We start from the raw sequence: 10,870 nt of genomic DNA on the forward strand, positions 1-10,870 counted from the left end.
TCTGCCTGCCTCTCTGCCTACTTGTGATCTCTGTCTGTCAAATAAATAAATAAAATCTTTAAAAAAGAAAAAAAAGTCACAGGCTCTACCAACTGAGCCAATTGGGTTCCCTGTCTGGCTTTGGGTTTTTTGGTTTTTTTTTTAGAGTTCATGCCCAATGTGGGCCTTGAACTCACAACCCTTAGACTGAGAATCACATGCTCTACTGACTGAGCCAGCCAGGCACCCCTGATTTTTTTTTTTCATATGTTCCAGTTCCATGGGTTTAATAATGTAATGACTTTTGCTGATGTGTATGTTACATTAGAATGCAAGCTTCTTAAGGAAACCATATTACTTCCTTTAAAATTTTCAAAGCACTTGAGTATATATTCTATAAGTAGTGCTAATATATAATAGCAACAACAGATGTTACAGAGCACTTACTATATGCCATACATGCTTAATATACATTATCGCTTTATTCTCAACAGTTTAATCCATACCATTTGCTGCTCTCTTCAAGAATGGCTCAGCTCTGTTTCTAGGCCACAATAGTGTAATTTGGTTTTACCTCATTTCCTCCAACCTCTCAAAACTCCATTTTTATATCATTCTCTAACTGTAATTCATCACTGAATTTGTTTAAAGTCCTTGTTCTCTGAATATTGTTATTTATCTGCAATAGTGGAAGAGTATCTGTGCTTCAACAGAGAATCTTGTCCACCCACTTTCTCCTTCAGAGAGGAGGGGAGTGGTGTGTGAATTCCCAGAGTCTTTGGATATTTTGACCCAACCTGCTACCTCTCAGCAACTCAAAGCCTCTGCCATGTAGTAAGAACTTTCCTTAGTTTCAGTGCATTTTATTAAGTCTTCTAAAAAACAGTTTTATATTCCATTTGATTTTGTGGGGAGGCTTGTATATCTGAATTTATGCCCTCATCTTTCCTAGGAGCCAGGGTTTGTTTTTTTGTTTTTTTGTTTTAAGATTTTATTTATTTATTTGACACAAAGAGAGAGAGAGATCACAAGTAGGCAGAGAGGCAGGCAGAGAGAGAGGGGGAAGCAGGCTCCCTCTGAGCAGAGAGCCCGATGCAGGGCTGGATCCCAGGATCCTGAGACCATGACCTGAGCCGAAGGCAGAGGCTTTAATCCACTGAGCCACCCAGGTACCCTGGGTTTTTGTTTTTTTAATAATTTGGGTAAAGTTTATTAAAGTCAACACTTACCTACTTCCCCAATTTAAATTTACTTCTGCTGTACCTGCTTAATAAAGGTGGCATAAATTTTACACATATCTTAAATTATTTTAAAGTTTCTTGCAGGAAACTTTAAAAATAAGGAATGCAACAACTTGATTAGTTTCCTTCAAAGTATTTACAGCAGTCACATTCCCAATTCCCAGAAGAACTGGTATTCTGGTTTTCTGCTGCTTTAAAGCAGAGTGATTTTATGGTAGATACATAGCCTAAGGCCACTAATTCTGCTCACATTTGCATTTACCACTTAACATTTATAAAAACTTCACAGTTAAAGAAATTATTAGGTAGCTGAAAGCTAAATGTCTGACTACTATGTACCATAGCAGATTAATGAAATAAGGTTAATTTCACAAAATCTTCCTCTCCTTGCCCAAATCTCCATCTATCCAGTCTGTATAAATATTTCAAATATTTCACAATTACTGACATATCTTTCATGGTACAAAGCACAGAAATCAATGAATTTCCTTACATAAAATCTTTTTCCTCCAAATATTAGATTTACTGATTCATGTAATCCTGTCTTCATGGTGGTTGAGACTGTTAGCGAATTATCATCTAACATTCAATTCATAGATCTATCTCGTCCTCAACCATTAACATGCACCAGAATTCCTTGGAAGGCTTTTAAACCAAAATTGCTTCAGACCCTTGCTTCCAGTCAAGAAACAATAGTTCTCAAGACACTGGGCAATGAAGGACAATGATTCTTGAGAGCAGAAAACAAATGCAGTGAGCCCTGAACTTGAGATTGCTCCAGTTTACAGCCATGAGGGTATTTTTAGGCCACATCTTAGCAAGGGGAACATTGGGTAGCCTGGTGAACTCTTTGAGCTGAAAGTCTGGGGAAACCAAACTTTAGGACAGAATTCCAGAGAGAAAGGAGCAGCACAGAAACAAACAAACAAACAAAAACCCTTATACAAAAACCCTTGTACAGATCTGAAGGAAGTTCACTAATCAGTGCAGCACTGATTAGCACATGCATGGGAGGAACTACTCAAAGCCAAGGAAAGAACCATCAGAAAGGATTAAAGGAATAGTGCCTGGGGTTGGTTGGGAAGAGTGCCTGTTCCTATCAGCCAGATTAGAAAAACTCATAATTCATAAGATAGTAGCCAGAGTGCTCAAGAAGGTCTTGCCTCAATCATGAAGAATAGTTACTGCCAAACTGAGCATTGGTAGTTGGAATGCAAAATGATGCAGCCACTGTGGAAAACAGTATGGAGGTTCCTCAAAAGTTAAAAATAGAGCTACCCTATGATCTAGCAAGTGCACTACTAGTATTTACCCAAAGAATACAAAAATATAATTTGAAGGGCTACATGCACCCTGATGTTTATAACAGCATTATCAACAATAGCCAAATTATGGAAAGAGCCCAGATGTCCATTGACTGATGAATGGATAAAGATGTAGTATCTATATACAATGGAATATTACTCAGTCATAAAAAAAAGAATGTAAGTTGCCATTTGTGATGACATGGATGGAGCTAGAGAGTATTATGCTAAGTGAAATAAGTCCATCAGAGAAAGAGAAATACCATATGACTTTGCTTGTATGTGGAATTTAAGAAAAGAAACTAATGTTCATAGGGGGAGAAAAAGAGGCAAACCAAGAAACAGATTCTTTTATTAACATATAATGTATTATTTGTTTCAGGGGTGCAGGTCTGTGATTCTTCGGTCTTACACAATTCACAGCGCTCACCATAGCATATACCCTCCCCAATGTCCATCATCCAGCCACCCATTGTTGTAATTGGCAAGATATCTGTTTTTTGGTGGCTGCATGATATTCCATTATATATACATATATATACACACCACATCTTTATCCATTCACCTGTTGATGGACATCTAGTTTCTTTCCATATATATATATGTATGTATGTATGTATATATATATATATATATATGTGTGTATATATATATATATATATATATACACACACACACACACACACACCCCACATCTTCTTTATCCATTCACCTGTTGATGGACATCTAGTTTCTTTCCATAGTTTGGCTATTGTGGACATCGCTGCTATAAACATTGGGGTGCATGTGCCCCTTCTGGGTCATAGGGTAGCTCTATTTTCAACTTTTTGAGGAAACTCCATACTGTTTTTCAGAGTGGCTGTACCAGCTTGCATTCCCACCAACAGTGTAGGAGGGTTCCCCTTTCTCTGCATCCTTGTCAACACCTGTTGTTTCCTGACTTACTAATTTTAGCCATTCTGACTGGTGTGAAGTGGTATCTCACCATGGTTTTGATTTGTATTTCCCTGATGCCAAGTGATGTGGAGTACTTTTTCATGTCTCTGTTGGCCATTTGGATGTCTTTTTTTTGCAGAAATACCTGTTCATGTCTTCTTCCCATTTCTTGATTGGATTATTTGTTCTCTGGGTGTTGAGTTTGATAAGTTCTTTATAGATTTTGGATACTAGCTTTTTATCTGATAAGACATTTACAAATATCTTCTCCCATTCTGTTGGTTGTCTTTTGGTTTTGTTGACTGTCTCCTTTGCTGTGCAAAAGCTTTTGATCTTGATGAAGTCCCAGTAGCTTATTTTTGCCCTTGCTTTTGTCTTTGGCAATGAAGAAACAGATTCTTGACTATACAGAACAAACTGATGGTTACCAGAAGGGAAGTGGGTGGGGGTGGGTTAAATAGGTGATGGGGATTAAGGAGGGCACTTGAGATGAGCACCAGATGATGTATGGAAGTGTTAAATCACTAAATTGTATACCTGAAATGAATATTACACTGTGTGTTCACTAACTGTGATTTAAATAAAAACTTTAAATAAACTGAGCACTGCTTTGGACCTACCTAACAAATCATAAAAGAACTGAAAGGATCAAATCATTTCCAAGTAACTTAACTGATTTCTAGAACAAAGCTAAAGATTTATAAGAATACAAAAATATCCAACACCCAACGAGGTAAAATTCTGGCATCTAATCTAAAATTATCAGGTATGCAAAGAGTCAGGACACATGACCCATAATAATGAGATAACCAGTGAAACCAACTCAGAACTGACACAATGTTATCTTAAATATAAACAGAGACATGAAGACATAAGATAGACATACATCAAGTTTCTAGAAATAAAAATCACAATGTCTGAGATGAAAAATAGACTAGATGGAATTAAACAGCAGATTAGAAAATACAGAAGACTAATGAACTTAAAGGCATAGCATCAGAAACTATCCAGAATGAAAGACAGAGAGATAGAAGAGTAATAAAACAAGACAAAAACATGAAGAGTATCCATGAGCTGTAGGGGCATAACTACACTAAAATAATAAAGAGTTATAGCCAATAGTCTCACAAAGGAGATAAATGAGATTTAAAAAAATAGCCCATAAAGCAGTCAGATAAAAAGGAAAAGGGGAATAAAGAGGAGATTAAAATATAGAGAACAAATAGGAGGATAACAAATTCCAATCTAACCATATCAATAATCACATTAATTGTCAGTGGTAGAAGCACACCAATTAAAAGGCAAAATTTGTCAGATAGGATTTTAAAAAAGGAACAACAGACTATATGCTATCTACAAAAAAAGTATCTTAAATATAAAGGTAACAAATAGGTTAAGAATAAAAGTATGGAAAAGATACACCATGCTAACACTAGTCAAAAGAAAGCTGAAGTTCTATGAATATCAAACAGTGGATTTCAGTGCAAAGTATATATAAAACTTATAGTCAAGAGATTTCAGTAGGCCTCTCTTAATAATTGAGAGAATGAGTAGGCAGAAAATAAGCAAGGACATGAACAGTGCTATCAACAAACTTGACATTTATAAACACTCCACCAAACAACAGCAAAATGCACACTGTTCTCAAATGTACTTGTGTTGTACCCGAGTTTTCGTGTCCGAGAGACCACCAAGGAGCCAACACCAATGCAATCACATGAGGGTTTAAACAAGCTTAAGCTTGGGCCCAAGTATACCCGACTCAGTGGGTAGGGACTTGGACGCTGAGCTTAGTTAAGGCAGGGGTATTTATGGGTTCCTGTTACTAAAGCAGGGTGGGGCTTCCTGTTACTAAAGCAGGGTAGGGGCCTCTGGAACCAAAGCAGGGTGGGGGTTCTTGTTACTAAAGCAGGGTGAGGGTCCTTAGAACTAAAGTAAAGTAGGGGAAAGTTCAGCCTTTGGGCACATGGGTCTGAGATGGCTGCTGGAGCTAAGATGGCCATACTTACGCTAAGGCTAAACCTGAGGTGGGATGGCCTTAATTTTTCTCGGCCTCCACACCTGAAACATTTACTAAGATAAACCATATTCTGGGCCATAAAACACATCTTAATATATTTAGAAGGATTCAACACATACCGAGTATTTTCTTGGACTACACTGAGATGAAATTAGAAATCAATAAAAAGATTTCTGGAAAATCTACAAATGTTTGGAAAGTAAATAACACTTCTAATTAACCCATGGAGGGGCGTCTGGGTGGCTCAGTGGGTTAAAGCCTCTGCCTTCGGCTCAGGTCATGATCCCAGGGTTCTGGAATCGAGCCCTGCATCAGGCTTTCTGCTCCGTGGGGAGCCTGCTTCCTCCTGTCTCTGCCTGCCTCTCTGCCTACTTGTGATCTCTGTCTGCCAAATAAATAAATAAAATCTTAAAAAAAAATTATCCCATGGATCCATCTAAGAACTCAAAAAGGAAATTATAAGGTATTTTGAAATGAATGAAAATATAGAATCTATCAGAATTTATGGGATGCTACTAAAGCAGTACTTAGGGGGAAATGTAAGCACTAAAAACCTACATTAGAGAAGATCTCAGATCAATGACCTCAGCTTCCACGTTGAGAAACTAAAACAAAACAAAACAAAACAAAAACAAAGTAAGCAAAAGAAAGACAACAGGGGTACCTGGGTGGCTCAGTGGGTTGAGCCTCTGCTTTCGGCTCAGGTCATGATCTCAGGGTCCTGGGATCAAGCCCGGAGTCGGGCTCTCTGCTCAGCAGTGAGCCTGCTTCCCCCTCTCTCTGCCTGCCTCTCTGCCTACTTGTGATCTCTCTCTCTCTCTCTGTCAAATGAATGAATAAAATCTTAAAAAAAAAAAAAAAAGACAACAGTCATAATCAGTGAAATGGAAAATAGAAAAATAGAGAATATATAACCAAAATCTAATTCTTTGAGAAGATTAATAAAATTCATAAGCCTCCAATATCAGGAATGAGAAAGGTTCTCATCCCTATAGTTCCTACAGATAGTGAAACAATAATGAGAGAATATTATGAATAATTTTATGCCCATAAGTGCAACAGCTTAAATATCTCTGGCAAATTTGGGGAGCACCTCTGTGGCTCAGTGGGTTAAGCATCTGCCTTGGTTGGGTTTAGTTCATGATCTCAGGATCCTGGGGTTGAGCCCCACTGTTACAGGCTCCCTGCTCAGTGGGGAGTCTGCCTCTCCCTATCCTTCTACCTCTCCCCACTGCTCCTGTTCCCTCTCCCTCATACACTCTCTCAAATACATACATAAAATCTTAAAAAAAAAAAAAAGAAACTGGAAAATTTTTTGAAAGACATAGACTACCAAAGCTCATTCAAGAAGGAACAGATAAACTTAACAGCCTTGTATCTATTTTTTTAAATTGAGTGTGAACACCTTTCCACAAAGAAAATTCCAGGTCCTAATGGCTTCACTGGTGAATATTACTGAACATTTAAGAAATACACAAAACCATCTTGACATTGCTCTTACAATTTCACTCTCTGAGGCCTGATGCCTAAACCAAAGACATTACAAAGAAACTGCAAACTAATACCCACCAATACCCAACACAAAAGCAGAAATTCTTTGGTGGGAGGGGATTGGATTTTATTAATCCAACTGTACAAACGACCCCCCCCATTGTCTGCCACCCCTACTTTCTTCCAAAAAGTACGGGAGTGAGAGGGAGAGACAGATGGAGCGGAAGACCCCCTCCCCCCAGGAGCCACTTACAAAAGGTGGGGAGATGGGCCCAGGGGATGACATCACAAAAATAGCAACAGATAAAAGAGGAGCCAACAGGGACGCCTGGGTGGCTCAGTGGGTTAAGCCGCTGCCTTCGGCTCAGGTCATGATCCCGGGGTCCTGGGATCGAGTCCCACATTGGGCTCCTTGCTCAGTGGGGAGCCTGCTTCTCTCTCTGCCTCTGCCTGCCTCTCTGCCTACTTGTGTTCTCCCACGCTTGCTCGCGCTCTCTCTCTCTGACAAATAATAAATAAATAAAATCTTTAAAAAAAAAAAAAAAGGAGCCAACAGAACCACTACACAACACAAAGCTGAGCAGGGGGAGGGGATGGGCGAGGGCAAGGGGAGCACAGGGGAGACGGCACACTGGAAGAGAGAAGCCCAGAGGCTTCTCCCTTCTTTCTCACAGCCTCTAAAGCTGCTGGCTCCACCTGGACAGGCCAGTGAGTTCTGCAGTATCTGTGTGTGTCTTCTCTTCCAGTGCTAGGGTCCCGAGAGAAGGGGGCGGGGACCACCAACTCCTCCCAGGGCCACACCTGTGCCTGCCTTCTCCATCCCACTGAGGAATGTCTGCCAAGAGCTACAAGAGAGGTAGTGCCCCTCTACCTCTCTACCTCAAGCTTCTACCAGGCCCCAGGCCCATCTCTGACAGGCAGAGTCTAAAAAGTAAAATATTAACACATAAAGCCCAGTGCAGGACTGGCTGAGAAGAATAACTGCTAGATCACCAGGCCCAAGACAGACTGAAAGGTAGGAAAGAGAAGCAAAACACATCCAGACTCTGGAGCGCATTTCAGGACCATGGCAATGACAGTCCTACTGTCTCCCTCACCCACAGGCTGGGACAGGGATCCTTGTAACAGGAGATGAGGTATAAGGGCTCTGTGCCTCTTCAAGCTTTCGTTCAATCAAGCCAGGGAGGCAGAGAAATACAGGAGCCCAAATACAGCAGGTCAAAGTCCTGACGCCAGCGTGCAAGAAACAGGCAAGGCCTGGGAGCAGGGTACAGCCAGAGTCCAGGTCCGAGAACAGCCTACACTTCAAATATTCTGGTCTGTCAGACCACGTATCCCAATTTGGGGCAAAAATATGGTCATCAGGAGAAAAGCCCAAGAGAGGCTGAGAAAGGGCTGGTGGCTTTGGTATGAGGGACGCGTGTCTGGACAGCATCTCTTACCCACTGTCTTAAGGCCCCAAATCACCAAGAAACTGCCCCAGCCATGACCTCTCTTGCTTCTTCAAGCTGTTTGGTTCTTTAAGGGGGTAGGACTTGGGTCGGTCTTGGAGGAGGCGAGGGATGGGTAAGAAAAAGGAAAATTCCCCATTTATTCCCTAAAGCTGTCTCCTAAACCCCATGAAAGGGATACTGCAGGGATTGGATCTCAACTCTTCTGGCCAGAAAACTTTAACATCCCTGCAAAAATTAAGGCTGTGGGTTAGGAGAGGTTAGAGTGGAGGGTTAGGCATGGGTCCTGGGGTGTCCATCATTGGCACAGAGGAGACCCCTGCCCCCAGATCTTCCTCCAGCCTCTGTTCTCTGGCAGTCATTGCCACAGGCCTTCAGAGACTGTAGCCACCACAATGCTTGGCTCAGCTTTAGCGTCCTGGATCTCTGTAGACTGCAATACATATAAATAAGTTTCCAGAAGACTGAGCAATCCAGATTCTTTTGCATGCCCCCCTCAGTTCTTTCTCTGCCCCCAGGAGCCACTGTGTTTCTGCCCCATGGAGATAGGAAGCTAGTGGAAACAAGGACCAAGAACTAGACTTGGAAACCATCACCCTCGCCAGTGTCACCTATTGTTAGCAACCACCAGCTGCACCACACCATCACGGATGTACAGACTGGATCTGCTTGTCCTGAGGCAGAGATCACAAGCCCAGATGGTGGAGACCTCGGGGGTCAGCAACCCATACATGCTCTGTCACACCTGTGCATTTGTGGTGGAGCCACTTCTTGCAGGAGGCCTTGCATGCTGGCCATCACTCACCTCACTGCAGCAGGCACCACATAGGTATACCAGGCCTGGGAGAGGCGAGGCCTTGAGCACCCACCTGCCTTGCTGGGAGGGTGGGTTGCCAGACTGTTGGGATCTAGAGTTCCCCCACAATGCTGTTCATGGGGGAAACTGGGCTGATTCCCATTAAGAGCAGCAGCTGGGGAGCCTGAGTGAGGTTCCTGGGGAAAAGCACTGAGGGCAGGTAGGTTCAAGGGCTTTCCCCCAATCCTAACCAGGGCCAGGAAAGCCAGGGTCTGGACCAAGGAGAAACTTGTATTGGGAGGCAGGCAGGGAGCCCTTGACCAGGTCTCTGGAGGAGATTAAAAGCTCCTGGCTGCACAAAATGTGGGGGGAGAGAAAGAAGGGAGCAGCTCCCCTCTGGGAGTTTGTCCCATGGTGGGTGAGATCATGGGGCCAAATCCTCCGAGTGGGCCTGGCATCATCTGCCCACCAGGAGGGCTGAAGTTTTGACCCAGAGGCTGGTTGAGGGGTTGGCTAGGAGAGTTCATGCTGCCTGGGGGTGAGCCAGGGCCCTGGGTGGGGGGTGGTGTTTATGTTAAAATTAGGGCCCATAGGGTTGTGAGGGAAAGGGAGGTTTATCAATGAAGAAGCTGGGGACATCCTCCACTCCCAAAACCATAGCCTGAGAGTAGCTGGCCTGCCATGCCCCCTGTACACAGAAGCTTCCAAAGGGGACAGGACTGCCAAATAAGGGGGGGGGGGTTCTGTGCCCCCTACCTTAGGGGCTCTGAAAGTCATCCTCAAAAGGATTGGATGCAACCAGGTGATCCACCATGGGAGTCATGCATGGTGCGAACTCCGTCAGATATGAGTATGCAGGGCCCTGAGTATTTGACCTCCTTTGCTTCTTTTCTGGGCTCTTCATCGGCAGATCTGCCTTGTCCTGCTTCCTCAGGGTGCTAGGTGGAGCAGGGGTGTGTGTGGGGCAGCCACTTCCTACCAGCTTGTCAAGGTGGGCGTGGCTCTGAGGTGGCTGTGGTGGCAGGGGCCCAGGGTCAGTGTGGTGGGGGACAGACTCATCCTTGGGGGCACCATCCCTGGGAGGGGGATTAAGGTGCCCTCAAGGAGTGGCCAGGCCAGGTAGCAAGGTGAGGCGCCCAGTAGAGTGCCAGCCACCCAGTCCCAGGAACGAAAATTCTAAGCAAAATTTTAGCAAGTCAAATCCAAAACTGTATTAAAAGGATAAAACATCAAGACAAAGTGGGTTAATCCTAGGAATACGGTTCGTCTAGAATTCAAAAGTCAGTCAATGTTAACGTACCAATCTTATTCACAAACTCAGAAAGGAAAACCGTATGATCATCTCAACAGATCCAGGAAAAGCATTTAACAAAATCCAAAGCTGTATTCCTGATCTAAACAAAACAAAACAACAACCAAAAAAACCAAAACAAAACCAAAAACCTCTCAGCAAACTAAGAATAGAAGACTTCATTGACCTGATAAAGGACATCTACAAGAAAACCTACCGCTAATATTATACTTAATTATAAAAGGCCAAATGCTTTCCTTTAAGATCAGGAACAAGACAGATTTCTACTCTCACCAGCGCTATTCAACATTGTATTGGAGACTCTAGCCAGTGCAATCAGGCAAGAAATATAAATAAAAGC

General features: G+C 42.7%; 1 pseudogene; it reads right to left on the reverse strand.

The window, feature by feature from the left end:
* Window positions 1–8,686: 8,686 nt before the first annotated feature.
* LOC116874115 lies at window positions 8,687–10,472 on the reverse strand (annotated as a pseudogene).
* Between the last annotated feature and the right edge of the window lie 398 nt (window positions 10,473–10,870).

This window comes from Lontra canadensis, unplaced genomic scaffold (genome assembly GCF_010015895.1).
Source record: "Lontra canadensis isolate GAN:19392208 unplaced genomic scaffold, GSC_riverotter_1.0 scaffold35, whole genome shotgun sequence".
Lineage (NCBI taxonomy): Eukaryota > Metazoa > Chordata > Mammalia > Carnivora > Mustelidae > Lontra > Lontra canadensis.